The sequence below is a fragment of the Podarcis muralis genome, chromosome 3 (genome assembly GCF_964188315.1).
Source record: "Podarcis muralis chromosome 3, rPodMur119.hap1.1, whole genome shotgun sequence".
NCBI lineage: Eukaryota > Metazoa > Chordata > Lepidosauria > Squamata > Lacertidae > Podarcis > Podarcis muralis.
The window spans coordinates 30098796-30112315 of record NC_135657.1 but is presented as its reverse complement, the minus strand read 5'-3'; positions in this window follow the sequence as shown (position 1 = coordinate 30112315).

Here is a 13520-nt window from a genome sequence, read left to right as displayed (position 1 = left end):
GTACAGTGTCCAGATCAAGGGAAGGCATAGTACTGCTCTATTCTGCCTTGGTCAGACCACACATGGAATCCTGTGTCCAGTTTTGGGCACCACAATTTAATAAGGATATGGACAAGCTGGAACATGTGCAGAGGAGGGCAACCAAGGGTGTGGAAAACCAAACCTTAGAAATAGTTGAGAGAGTTGAGTATGTTTAACCTGAAAAAGAGGAGACTGAGAGGAGATAAGCTAGCCATCTTCAAATACCGTATTTTTTGCTCTATAAGACTCACTTTTTCCCTCCTAAAAAGTAAGGAGAAATGTGTGTGCATCTTATGGAGCGAATGCAGGCTGCGCAGCTATCCCAGAAGCCAGAACAGCAAGCGGGATTGCTGCTTTCACTGCGCAGCGATCCCTCTTGCTGTTCTGGCTTCTGAGATTCAGAATATTTTTTTTCTTGTTTTCCTCCTCCAAAAACTAGGTGCGTCTTGTGGTCTGATGCGTCTTATAGAGCGAAAAATACGGTACCTTCAAATACCATGTCACATGAAAGATGGAGCAAGCTTGTTTTCTTCTGCTCCAGAATGTTGGACCCAAACCACTGGCTTCAAGTTATGAGAAAGGAGATTCTGACTAATCATAAAAAACCCCTATCTGACAATAAGAGCTTTTTCAGCGGTGGAAGGTCTCCCTTGGAAGGTGGTGGACTCTCCTTCCTTGGAAGTTTTTAAACAGAATTTAGATTGCCACCTGTCACAGCTGCTTTAGTTGAGATTCCTATATTGCAGGGGGTTGGATTAGGTGACCCTAAGTGTCTTTTCCAACTCTACAATTCTATGTCAGCTAACATTATCTCAAACACTAAAGTGTTTCATGGAATCAGACATAGAGGGTTGGTTAAAGAAGGGAGGAGAAAGCAAGCAGTCCATGTGTAAACTGGTCTATAATTTGCCAGAACATATTCAGCTGGACACATGGGTCAATGTTTTGGAAAATGATTGTAGGAAATACAACAGTGTCTGTAATAAGCATATCAGTTCAGTAGTTTGTTATTTTGTAATTCTAATATGAACTGTCCAGATCTACACTGATATGCAGCGTAGAACTCTGTTTTCCACCAGCTATTACACATCCTGGTTCAAAAAACCATTTCAAAATATATTAAATGTGTGTATGGTGAGATAAAGTAACATTTGGAAATGTGTATCTAAGCACAATGTTTTCTGTGGATCAAAACATATCCACAGATTAATGTGTCAACAGGAAAGAACAGACTTATGGGTGAACACATGAGAACATGTCATGAATAGAAAGCTGACTGATTCACCAAACCTTAGTAATTATAGTTCCTATCTTTTAATCATCATCATCATCATCATCATCATCATCATCATCATCATCATCACTAAGTATCTCCCCTGCAATGGTCCTTTAATGTTTTTGTGAATATGGCATGTAGTAGCCCAAGGAGGAATTCAAAATATTCATTTTAGACTTGAAGGGGATTTAGAGAGAGAGAGAAAGCGATTTCCATAAATCAACACTTCTCAGTGAGTTCCATGGAATCTTTTGATATTATTTACAATGCACAGTTTCTGCATCAAAGAAACAACAAATCTCCACTCTTCATGAGTAGGAAATGAAATTGTTGTTGATGTAAACATTATTCAAAAAGTTAATGTAAGATTATGGGAGAAGATTTAAATGCTTAATAGTCAGGCTATTCAAAGTTATGTTTCACATAAGAATTGCAGCAAAGATTTATTTGACTTATAGTTACATGTGCTTCCCCCACCCCCCACCGTCCGTGACAGTGATATGGAATACAAAAAAGAACCAAAATGACTGGGAGCATAATCCAGCAAGGAAGGTTTCTTTGTCTCTTATTTTTCTTGCTTTATCAACTGACATTAAACCAAATTCCCTAGCTTGGGTGTACTAGCAATCTCCCACTCTCCTTGGGAAGCCCCTGTTGATAGCAACACTACCATCTGTGGTTGAAGGAGCAGCAGTGCCTGAGAGGGCCCTCTTATTCACGGCCCCCTGATTGTGGAATGACCAGTTGAGGAAAATACCATGGTCAATGGTTTCAAAAGAGAGCAATTAAGAGCAACACTCCCCCTGTACCTCTCACAATAGAGGAGGAGACATTTTCAGTTCTGAATCTGGGTCTGAACCCAGAGTGAAACGGATTGAGACATTCAGTTTCTGATGATAGCAGCATGGATACTACTGGCCCAGAGATGGAAAGAAGACAAAGTCCTGACCAGAGACGAATGGCTGATGAAGATGATGGACCACGCCGAAATGGGAAAGTTGACTGGGAAAATCAGAAACCAGGAAGAGAAGAATTTTAAGAAGGAATGGGGAAAATTTATAATGTATTTAAGAGAACACTGTAAACAGCTAAAAACTTTGGCAGGAGTTGAGTAATGCTTGTAATGTACGAAAAACTATGCAAAAAAAAGGATTATTTTTCTTTAAAAATGGAGACAATAAGGGAAGCAGCTGGAAAAAAAGATTGACAATGGTGACCATGGAAAGGCAGAGGGGAGTCGTAAGATTCAGGGAATCCTAAATGACAATGTGGATGTTTAATGTTTGAATTTAAATTTGTTATGTAAAACTCAATATATATATATATATATAGAGAGAGAGAGAGAGAGACAGACAGACAGACAGACAGACAGACAGACATTCAGTTTCTTCTCAGAACGCCTGCAGCTGCGTCACCACAACCCTCTTGGATACTTTGTTCAAAAAGAAGGTATTTACAACAGGATTATAGTTGTTAAATACCATAAGGTACAGGGTGGGGTTTTTCCCCCAGTCAGCTCCTGCCACTCTCATGCACCCATCTTCTTTATTTGTTCATTACCATGGACTTTGGTGGTATGTGGCTGCTGCATAAGGAGGGAAGTGGTCCTAAAAGGTCCCACTCCTGGATATTTGACCCAATATGTACATGCCTGATAGAAATGGCTGATTAATTCTTCCAAGAACCTTCATGTCTTGATGGAATGAGGGTGATTATCCCAGGGAGTTTATTCTCTCTCTCTCTCTCTCTCTCTCTCTCTCTCTCTCTCTCTCTCTCTCACATTATTTTAAGCAACAGAAACGGTAGGAAAGAGCTAGAGTGATTGCCCAAGGCTACAACCAGAAGCTGCCAATGTCAGAACTGGCAAGAGAATTTGAGGAGCTTCTGGCTCAGCTTCTTGTGCACAGACCATGCCTAATTAAACGGGAGTTGTGCATTTATCAGTGAAGTTCAGTCCAGAGAGAGAAACACGGGAGAGGAATATATTTCCATGCAGCTCTTCTCTGGAGAGGAAGAGAGATGTTAAAAACAAGGAAGTTAATATAAATGTATGTCTTTGTGTATATCTTTATCTTGCAGTTGTGACTGGTTCCAATATATACTGGATCTGTAAAATATCTGGAGATTGTTTGTTTATTTATTTAATTTAATTATTTTATTTCTGGGTTCTTAGGTACACAATACAGGCCATGCGTGGCCTTTATAGAGGGCAGTCCTGTGTTTGAAGGGCGGTCAGAACACAGCCCTGTATTTGATCAAGTTTTCTATTTCAAGGGCTGCCTGGTTCAAATCCAGTTTAAAGATGAAGATCTGTGAGAAGGGAAATCAGGGGCTTTGAAGTTGCTTATTAATACCTGGACAGCGGACTAAGCAAGAGACGTAGGCCATCTAGCCACAGCCATCCACACTGTGGTCTTGGATTTCTGTTAAAATAACAACAACCCTTTCTATGTTCACATCTATATTTATAAATTAGCCTGTGGGAAATGTTGTACAAATCTGTGCCCTCTGAAAATCCCCATTGTGCAAGCCCCAATGGGACTTGCTAGATGCATCCTGCCCAAGGGCTCAAACCCAGACTAAATTAGTTAAATTTCCAGCCTTTCTCAACCTGTGGGTCCCCAGATGTTGTTGAACTACATCTCCCATCACCCCTAGCTAGCAAGGCCAGAGCTCAGGGATGATGGGAGTTGTAGTCCAACAACATCTGGGGACCCACAGGTTGAGAACCGCTAAATCAGTGCGACTGATTTTGTCATAGGAGTCAACTCCTAGAGGCTGAGGGGGCTTTGCCCCCCATAAAATATTTGAGGGGGCCGTCCCCCATGTTGATGGGCATTGCCATTCAAATGATATGCATGCACTGATCATGTGGCCAGGTTATGTGGGCAGGGTTTACCTGCCCCCCCCCCCCAATATTTTATTCAATTTGGCACCCCTGTATTTTCCCCCAGTGATTTAGTGAGTCCCAAGTTTAACCAACCTTGTGTGGATTCAACCCAAAATGTATACACGAGCACACACACATATACACACCATGGTCCAGTTGAACACTCCATTGTTAGAAATGCTGTACAACGTACTGTTCTTATGATGCTCTGGCTTTCTTTATAATCTGCTCCTCAAAGCTGAGCAGCTTAAGAACTCTTTGCTTTAATGGAGAACTTAACAGCCTGGTGCAGTTCAGAGTTCCTTGACTTCGTTATCTTCAAATGGGATGCACTGTCGTGTGTGTTGTCCCTTAGCCAAAGCTGGATCTTAGAAGACGGTCTCAGTTTCCTGAAGTGAGCACCGTCTCTCAGGTACTCATTTCCATGCCAAGAGCTGGTAACTTATTAAATATGAAACAATACAGTTGATAAAGAGGATCCAAGGGAGACGCCGAGGGATGAAGCAATGATGAAATTGCCCAGCTATTGTAGTAGCAATAATGCACAAGATTCAGATTAAAGTGTAATTTATTGCATGAGTCATGGTGGGAAGGGGTGGCTAAATTGGCTCACAGGATGAAAGGGCAGCTGCAAAGAGCGTTGTGTGCTTGGCAGATGAACCAAACCTCGCTGTAAAGTCTCTTTTGAGACCGAAAACTGGGAGGTTTTTTAAATTTTTTAAAGAAGTATCCCGTTGTGCCCTAATTGGCCTGGTGCTTATTCATTTTAGTACTACTGATGCAGTCATGGCAAGATTTACCATATGGTGATGTATGCTATCGATCAGGATTCAGGACCTAATCTAACTGGGCTCCTTTTTTATTTTTCATTTTACTTATTTTGTGCTCCTTTCTGTAACACATTGACAAGAGTTATGTATGAAAAGTGGACCTACTATTGAGTGGAAGACCAAAAGGAAGTTGAGCATTAATGTCCAGAAATCCATAACGGAGTTGTGTGGATGGTTTCTTTACACCAAGGATGGGCAACCTGGGGCCCATGGGCTGCAGGCACCCCTTGGCCCAATTTCAAAATCTTTTCTTTAAGTAATTAGTTGAGACCTCCAGCAAGAGCAATCTATTCCTCCCTGGTAGGGCATTAGGGAGGGAGGAAGGTGGGAGAAAAGTAGGTGTCAGAAAGAAATAGAAAGGGAGAGAGAGAGAGAGAGAGAGAGAGAGAGAGAAGAAGAAGAAGAAGAAGAAGAAGAAGAAGAAGAAGAAGAAGAAGAAGAAGAGGAGGAGGAGGAGCTTGGATTTGATATCCCACTTTATCACTACCCTAAGGAGTCTCAAAGTGGCTAACATTCTCCTTTCCCTTCCTCCCCCACAACAAAAACTCTGTGAGGTGAGTGAGGCTGAGAGACTTCAGAGAAATGTGACTAGTCCAAGGTCACCCAGCAGCTGCATGTGGAGAAGCAGGGAAGCGAACCCGGTTCACCAGATTACAAGCCCACCGCTCTTAACCACTACACCACACTGCCTCTCCATGCATTGGCTCCATGCATTGGTTTCAGTCCCACTCATGCTGTCATGCAGTCCCTGACAGATTACCCTCAAGGGAATGTGAGGCTACACAGAAAGAAAAAAAATCTAGGGTGTACATAATCAGGCCAGCATTATGACCCAGCCAACCCAACTGGAAAAAACAAGCAAACAGGATTGAGGCTTCCTTACCAGTATGCTTTTTCAATGAAAATTCATCCCCCAGATGCTTTTTTTCATTCAGTGGGAGGTAAAAGCCTCTGGAGACACACACACACACACACACACACATACACACACACACACACCACTTTCCTGCAGAAAAAAGACACAGGCAGAAAGACTGAAGAAGCTCTTCTATTTCAAATTACCATTTAAACAGCTGCATTATATAACAAAGCCCCAAAGAATCCCGGAACTCCTTCTAACAAGCAGCACGGCCCGAGAGCACATGCATGTGTAACTATATGACTGTTATAAAATGTTACAAAGGGTGAGTGGATATGCAAAAAGAAACCCAGAACAAAACAGTGCCAACCCAATGATATAACACAATAAAAAGCCAATAAGCATATTAGCTGACTCGGATCCAAGAGTGCTAGCTGTAATGTAATGAAAACAATTTGTTCTGATCAACATTACTCATCCACTCTGAGTTCCAGTTTGTAAATATAAAGAAAATCCATAAATCCTGGGCATTCTAAGTTCTTCCCTGTTTTCACAAAATGTCTCGAAAGGCATACATTCAGATTCAAAAGCATTTACACTGGGAACAATGTCACTAAACCCCCACATCTGAGGCAGGGTAAACACTTAAAACACGTAATAACACTTAGCGTTTGTACAGTGCTTCACATCCATTCTCTAGTTGCAATGTGTACAGCAGCCCTGTAAGCAAGGAATGAGGAGCCTGTGTTGTTCCATGGATCGTTGGATTGCAGCCCCAACTTGCATGGCCAATGAACAGAAATGATGGAAGTTGCAGTCTTAACAATATCTGGCTTCCCATCCTATGTAAAAACAAGCCAGTGTCATTATGTCCCATAATGGAGATGCGGGTGGGGTTCCATGGCCAAGCGAGAGAATGGCTTGCTTAAGACCAACTAGTGCGCTCACAGCAAAGGTGAGATTTGAACCAGGGACTTCATGTCTTAGCCCATATACTGCACCGGCTCTCGTCCCTCTCATTTCATAATACAGTGGTATCTCGGGTTACAGACGCTTCAGGTTACAGACTCCACTAACCTGGAAGTAGTACCCCGGGTTAAGAACTTTACCTCAGGATGAGAACAGAAATCGCGCGGTGGCAGCGGGAGGCCCCATTAGCTAAAGTGGTACCTCAGGTTAAGAACAGTTTCAGCTTAGGAACGGACCCCAGAACAAATTAAGTTCTTAACCCAAAGTACCACTGTATGAGCTTTCTGAGAGTGGAACGGTCTCCCTCAGGAGGTTGTGGACTCTCCTTCCTTGGAGGTTTTCAGGCAGAGGTTGGATGGCTATCTGTCATGGATACTTTAGCTGAGATTCCTGCCTTGCAGGGGGTTGGACTAGATGACCGTTGGGGTCCCTCCCACGTCTACCATTCTATGCTACTATGAGAGCTACAGGGACCGCTCTGCAAATGGTTTCTTGGCCTGATTTGCATTAAATTAATGATGGTGATCTGTTTCTCTCAGATTCAATAACATGCCTTTGTGCTCAGGCGCTGCTTTCATCAAAATGAAACAATGCCAATCTACAACGCTGCTTCAATTTATTATTATTATTATATGATGTAGAAAGAGATAGCTTAGACTTTTTATTGTAGTCTTCAGCACAGATAACAAAAAAAGATGTGGGGAGAGCTGCGGCTGAAAGAGCCAGGTGAATTAAGTGAGACCCCTCGGTCATACATATCTTTTGAACCATGCCAGCTTTGAGTTTTGAAATAGCAGGTGGAAGAGACGAATCAAAGGGACTGCCTTTTCTTTCATGCCACCATCTAGGCACCTTGACCAACAACTATATGTACTCTACACTTTATCTCGTGTGCCTCCCTCATCTAGATGTCTCCCACAGTTTTGGAAATATTCACTAACCCAGAAACCAAATAATTGCTGCTGTTTTGTAGCAAGGAGAGAAAGAGAGAGAGAAGGTTTGTGCAGGTTTTTAAAAACATTGCAGATTAATGCAGAAATAGGATGGGGCAGGCTTCCAAAAATGACAAAATGGGGGCATTCGGGATTGGGAACAGAAGCCAGGGCAGAGTGGAGGAGAGGCACTGCCCCTCTCCTGTACAGGGCTGTGCTTGTGAGGGAGCAACCAGCTCCCTCGTGCCCATCTGCAGCTCCTGGGTCAGGTCTCTCCTCGGCTGCGCAGTGCCACGTGAGGATACTGCCGGGGCAGAATTCTCGGGCAAATGCTGGCCCACCAGGCGGGGGCAGGAAGCATGAAGGCGGTGGTCTTGTAGTGTCAGGTGTGCATGCAGGAGCCAGGCCCTGTGACCGGGACTGGGGCCTTCCTAAGTTTGTTCTGAAGAGGCAAGGTGAGGCCGCTTGGTAACTCACAGCACCTGGTGGCAAAACTGGGAAGGGATATAAGGTCAGCATTCTCCCTTCAGCTCTTTGCCACAGCAACATGTTCCCTGCCTTGTAGGGGTTGGAACCTTGACTCCTTGCTCCTCGGACCCCTGCCTTCGTGACTCCTTGCTCCTTGGACCCCTGCCTTCGTGACTCCTTGCTTCTTGACCCTCGGACCCTTGGCTTCTTGACTCCCAGCTCTCTGACCCTCGGACTCTTGGCTTCCTGACTCCTGGCTTCTGGACTCCCATTCCTGCTCCCACCCCACCATCTTGCCCCCGGTCCCGACGTCCCCAGCCGGGACTTCAATCGCCTGCGAACTGGACTGTGACATGTAGTAAGGTTCAAGCTTACTGGGAAATGATATATAATGAAATGAAAAATATGTTTAAAATAACCTTTGTAAAAAACAACTCAGAAGCTTTTCTTTTGGGAATTATAGGGACAGAACTACCTATACTGTATAGAAACTTATTCATGTATGGTACAACAGCGGCAAGAATGTTACTTGCCCCAAAATGGAAAGAAGCAGAAGTCCCAGCAAAGGAAGAATGGATACAAAAACTTATGGAATACAGTATGCAGAAATGGCGAAACTTACCAGAAGAATAAGAAATCAAGAGAACAAACTTTTTATAAAAGAATGGAAATGGTTTACTGAATATTTAAAGATTAGAACATTGGTGGGATTATTGTAATAACCTGCAGCTTTATATGAGTATATATTTAAAGAAGATGAAAAAATGAGTAAATTGCGTTGATTTGGATATGCAGAAGATATTAAAAATAAATTAAGGAACTGCAGGAAGAGAGGGAAGGAAGTCAAGCTTAGAAATGTCAAAATGATTGTAAAATTAGTGAAATGTATAAACTTGAAAAGTATATAATATTTTTTTTAAAAAAAAGAATATTCACCATCAAAAACAAAAAAGGAAGCATGGAGGGCAATTTTCACCCTTCACACTCCCCGCCATGATCACCAGAGTGCCTTCCCTCAAAGGGACGCCCTCACAGCCTGGCTGGACTGCATGGGGCATTGCATGTGTGATGTCATGCACAGAGGACACCCCCCCCCATGTTGGGCCCAACTCAGTGCGCCTGCTGACAAGGAGAATGAACCCAGATTTTTCCAGCATTGTGTAGTGGTTTGAGTGTCAGACTAGGACCTGGAAGACCAGGGTTCAGATTCCTACTCATCCAGTCACTGCCTCTTAGCCTTACCAACATCACAGGGTTGTTATGGGAGTTAAGTGAGGAGAGGGAGAACTATGTATGCTATCTTGAGATCCTTGGGGGAAAATGTGGGATATGAATGTGATAAATAAATGAAACAAATCTTCTCTTCCTCTCTCTGTCTCCATGAGAATTTCCAATGTAATTAATTGATCTGTAAAAGAACTTGAAGATATTTCTTTTTACACTGAAAATTCCAGAAATGTGACCTATGAATAAATGAACCTAGAGGAACCTATAACCACTAGCTTGTCATCAGAATAAATCTGTATTCATAAAGAACTCCGGTCAGCCAGATATTGCATAAATTGCACATTATATAGTTGTCAATTGCATCTTTTTCAGGGGGATTTGATTGTTTGACCTAAGAAGGGGTTTTGAAGGATTATTATGGGGCATGTAGATTTTCTAGTGATCCAGCTCTTGTTACCTTCCTTGCCCCATCTAATCTTCTCTTTCCGGTTGAGAAAGATTTTTAGAGATCATTGTTTGGAGACCATTTTATATATTTGGTGAAATGTCATCTCTAATATCATTATGCCAAGAACTCTGGCTTGGCAGCCTCCCAAGTGACTTGTTATCAGTACTCAGTCAGTGTTCAATCTGTAATGTCCTCTATGTATCCATCTCAGGGTCACCAATGTGTGATGGTTGACAGACATTTTAGTTGAATTATTCGTGTGTGTACATATTTTAGCTGCAATAAAATAGATGCGCAGAGTAATATTTTCCTTTCTTTTGCACCAGAGGTCTTCATTCTAGAAAGTGTTTTCAAAAGAATTTCCACAGGGTTGGGCCTGGGGAAACACTGAGGCTTCAACTGGATTGCAAGTAGATCAATATGGCATTAGAGAAGGTATCACAGCCAGACCTCAGGATGGAAACAAACTCCTCTTAATTGTAGTTTGGAAAAAAAATCAGACTGCTCATTATTGTTTGGTTTGCTCCATTCCCTTAATTCTATAGGGCTTAGAATTAAAAGTGCCTCCTAAAAATCAGAGTTCGGGGGGGGGGGACCTATTTGTTTGTTTGTTTATTCATTCGGGGAATTGTGTTAGGCATCTACTCAAACACCATTATTGTTCAGATGAAATGCATTTACAGCAGAGCATTTCGGAAGAGATAAATTTAATGATGTTTAGTGAGAAGCAGCAGATGCGTATTGATTTTTTTTGTGGTTTTTTTTTACATAAAGTAATGTGCTTTTTACCTTGGTATGCATATTATTCAGGGGCAAAGAGCCAATTGGGATAAAACTCTCCTTAAGATGCATTCAGAAACTCTTAGCATCATAAATTCAAATGTGCTTTCTGCTCTCTCTGTGTCTCTGGTTACGATCTTGAGGGACACTGGATCATTAATGCAGATGTGGAATTTTTATTTTCAATAGTTCAATGTCATCACAAATATCTCTTTGAGAAGAGTAACATTTGGCTCAGAGTGGGGTCTAATTTTCATCTTCCTACATGTTTTTTTGGGAGGGGATTTCTAACAGATCTCCATGGGTGTTGTTTGTTTGTAAACCACCTTGAGGTTATACCACAAATATTTTTGTTAAATAAAAAAATAAAATCCCAAAAGGTATGAAATATGTTCTCCCCAAGCTTGTGCCGTTTCCCATTGCATGAGTTCTCAAATTTAATTTGCTGCTGCATTTCAATAATTGAACTATATTTCCTGTGATTCAGCATTAAACCCTGACTCCTTTGCTGCTGTGGCAGAAGTTGCCTAAGGTGGTTTAGTCTCAAGCTCTGGAACTGAAGAACAAAGACTTGAACCACTAAGAGAAGATTTCATATCCATCTGATATAATATCTGCCCCTCCCTTCCTCTCTCTTACACTTTTTTTTTTTTTACAAATGAATCAGACTTGCAATTTGTTTTTTTTTGTAACCAACTAGGCTGTTTCCCCCCACCCTCGCAAACTGGAATCAAAAGCATGAAACAATGGTGTCCACAAGAAAGAGATTGCAGAGGAAACCAAAGATGGAAATAGGAGTCTCACCTGTGAATCCTTGCTCTCTGAATTGCCCCAAAGAAGAACCTCTAGAGTCCAAAATGTGTTGGCTCAATAAACTCCTTTCTTGTTTTGTTTTGCTTTTGTTTCCAATAGCTTCCCCCACTTCCCATTCTTGTTGGACTGAATTTTTGTATACACCTAATGGGAGACTTTAGCTGTAGGCCACAGAAGTGTTACATCACAGTCCCTCATCTCCCAGTGAGAAATTTACTATGACCTACATTCTAGATGGTAGAAGGCTGAGCCGCTGCTGAAATATACTGTGTGTGTGTGTGTGTGTGTGTGTGTGTGTGTGTGGATATAGATGCTGATGTGGTTCGGCATTTGTCTGCCTGGGCTCCTCTAAGACTTGCACTCACCATCCCTGGTGGAAACACACTATTCCCTTATGTGTAGAGGAAAGCTTGGGTGACCCCCTCCCTCATTCATCTTGAGAGTGACACATTTAGACACATGTCTGTTGAGATTACTCAGAGAAAGCACTCATCCACAGTTTCTTTAACTCAACGTCACCCCATCATGAGATAATTGCTTATGAGAGGAGTGCCAGTTTCCCTGTGATTTGTAACTCCCACCTCATCCACTTCTTCCCATGCTGGCATTTGCGAGATCAACAAAGATGGTGTGATGTCATGAAAGTATTGCCACTTCCACTGAAGCAGCATCACAGACGAGTGGCACAAGAAAACAGAGAGTGAACAGTGATGAAATATATTTTAAAAACCTGCCATATTATTCCAGTCTTATTTTATTCTGTATGTCCTAATCTTGGACATCAGTAGTATAATTTTCTCACCTAATTTTTTAAGGGAAGGTTTCTTTTAATCAATCAAGCAAGCAAGCAAGCAAGCAAGCAAGCAAGCAAGCAAGCAAACAAACAAACAAACAAACAGCAGGTGTGGTGCCTTCTAGACGTTTTGAACTACAAATCCCATCAGCCCCACCAACATGGTCAGTGGCACATGGAGGGCACCACATTGATTGCCCCTGCTGTATCACAGAATTGTAGAGTTGGAAGGGACCCCAAGAGTCATCTACTCCAACCCTCTGCAATGCAGGGATCTCAACCAAAGCAACTATGACAGGTGGACATCCAACTTCTGCTTAAAAACCTCCAAGGAAGGAGAGTCCACCACTTTCCCAGAAAGTCAGTTCTACTGTCAAACAGCTCTTACAGTCAGAAAGTTCTTCCTTCTGTTGAATCAGAATCTCCTTTCTTGTAACTTGAAGCCATTGGTTTGGGTCCTACCCTCTGGAGCAGGAGAAGACAAGCTTGCTCCATCTTCCATGTAACAGCCCTTGAGATATTTGAAGATGGCCATCACAGCTCCTCTCAGTATCCTCTTTTTCAGACTAAACATACCCAACTCCCTCAAACGTTCCTCATAAGGTTTGGTTTCCAGACTCCTTATCATCTTGGCCACCCTCCTCTGTACACATTCCAGCTTGTCAATATCCTTATTAAATTGTGGTGCCCAGAGCTGAACACAGGATTCCAGATGTGCTCTGATCAAGGCAGAATAGAGCAGTACTATGCCTTCCCTTGATCTAGACACTATACTTCTGCCTATGTAGCCTAGAATAGCTGTAGCAGTTTTTGCTGTTGCATCACACTGTGAATTCATGTTAAGCTGGTGGTCTACTAAGGCCCCTAGAGCTGTTTCACATGTACCTCTGGCAAGCCAGGTGTCCTAATCAGACAGAGTGCATGTCCAACTACACTCAGATTTCCCTTGCCAAGATAGCTCAATTGGTTAGCACATGGTGCTGGTAATGCCAAGTTTACAGGTTTGATCCCTGTATGGGACAGTTGCATATTTCTGGCAACCCCAAGGCGAAGGCTCAGAGCCAAGGGACTGGTGGTGGGAGGACAACGATGAGTGGTCAAAAGGAGAAGAGGGGGCAGACTGGGAGAAGGAGGTGCCAGAAGTTGAAGAGGCAACAGGGTCTACTGAGCAGGAAGAGGCTGTGAGAGCAGTCCAGAAGCAGAGGCAGGGGGGG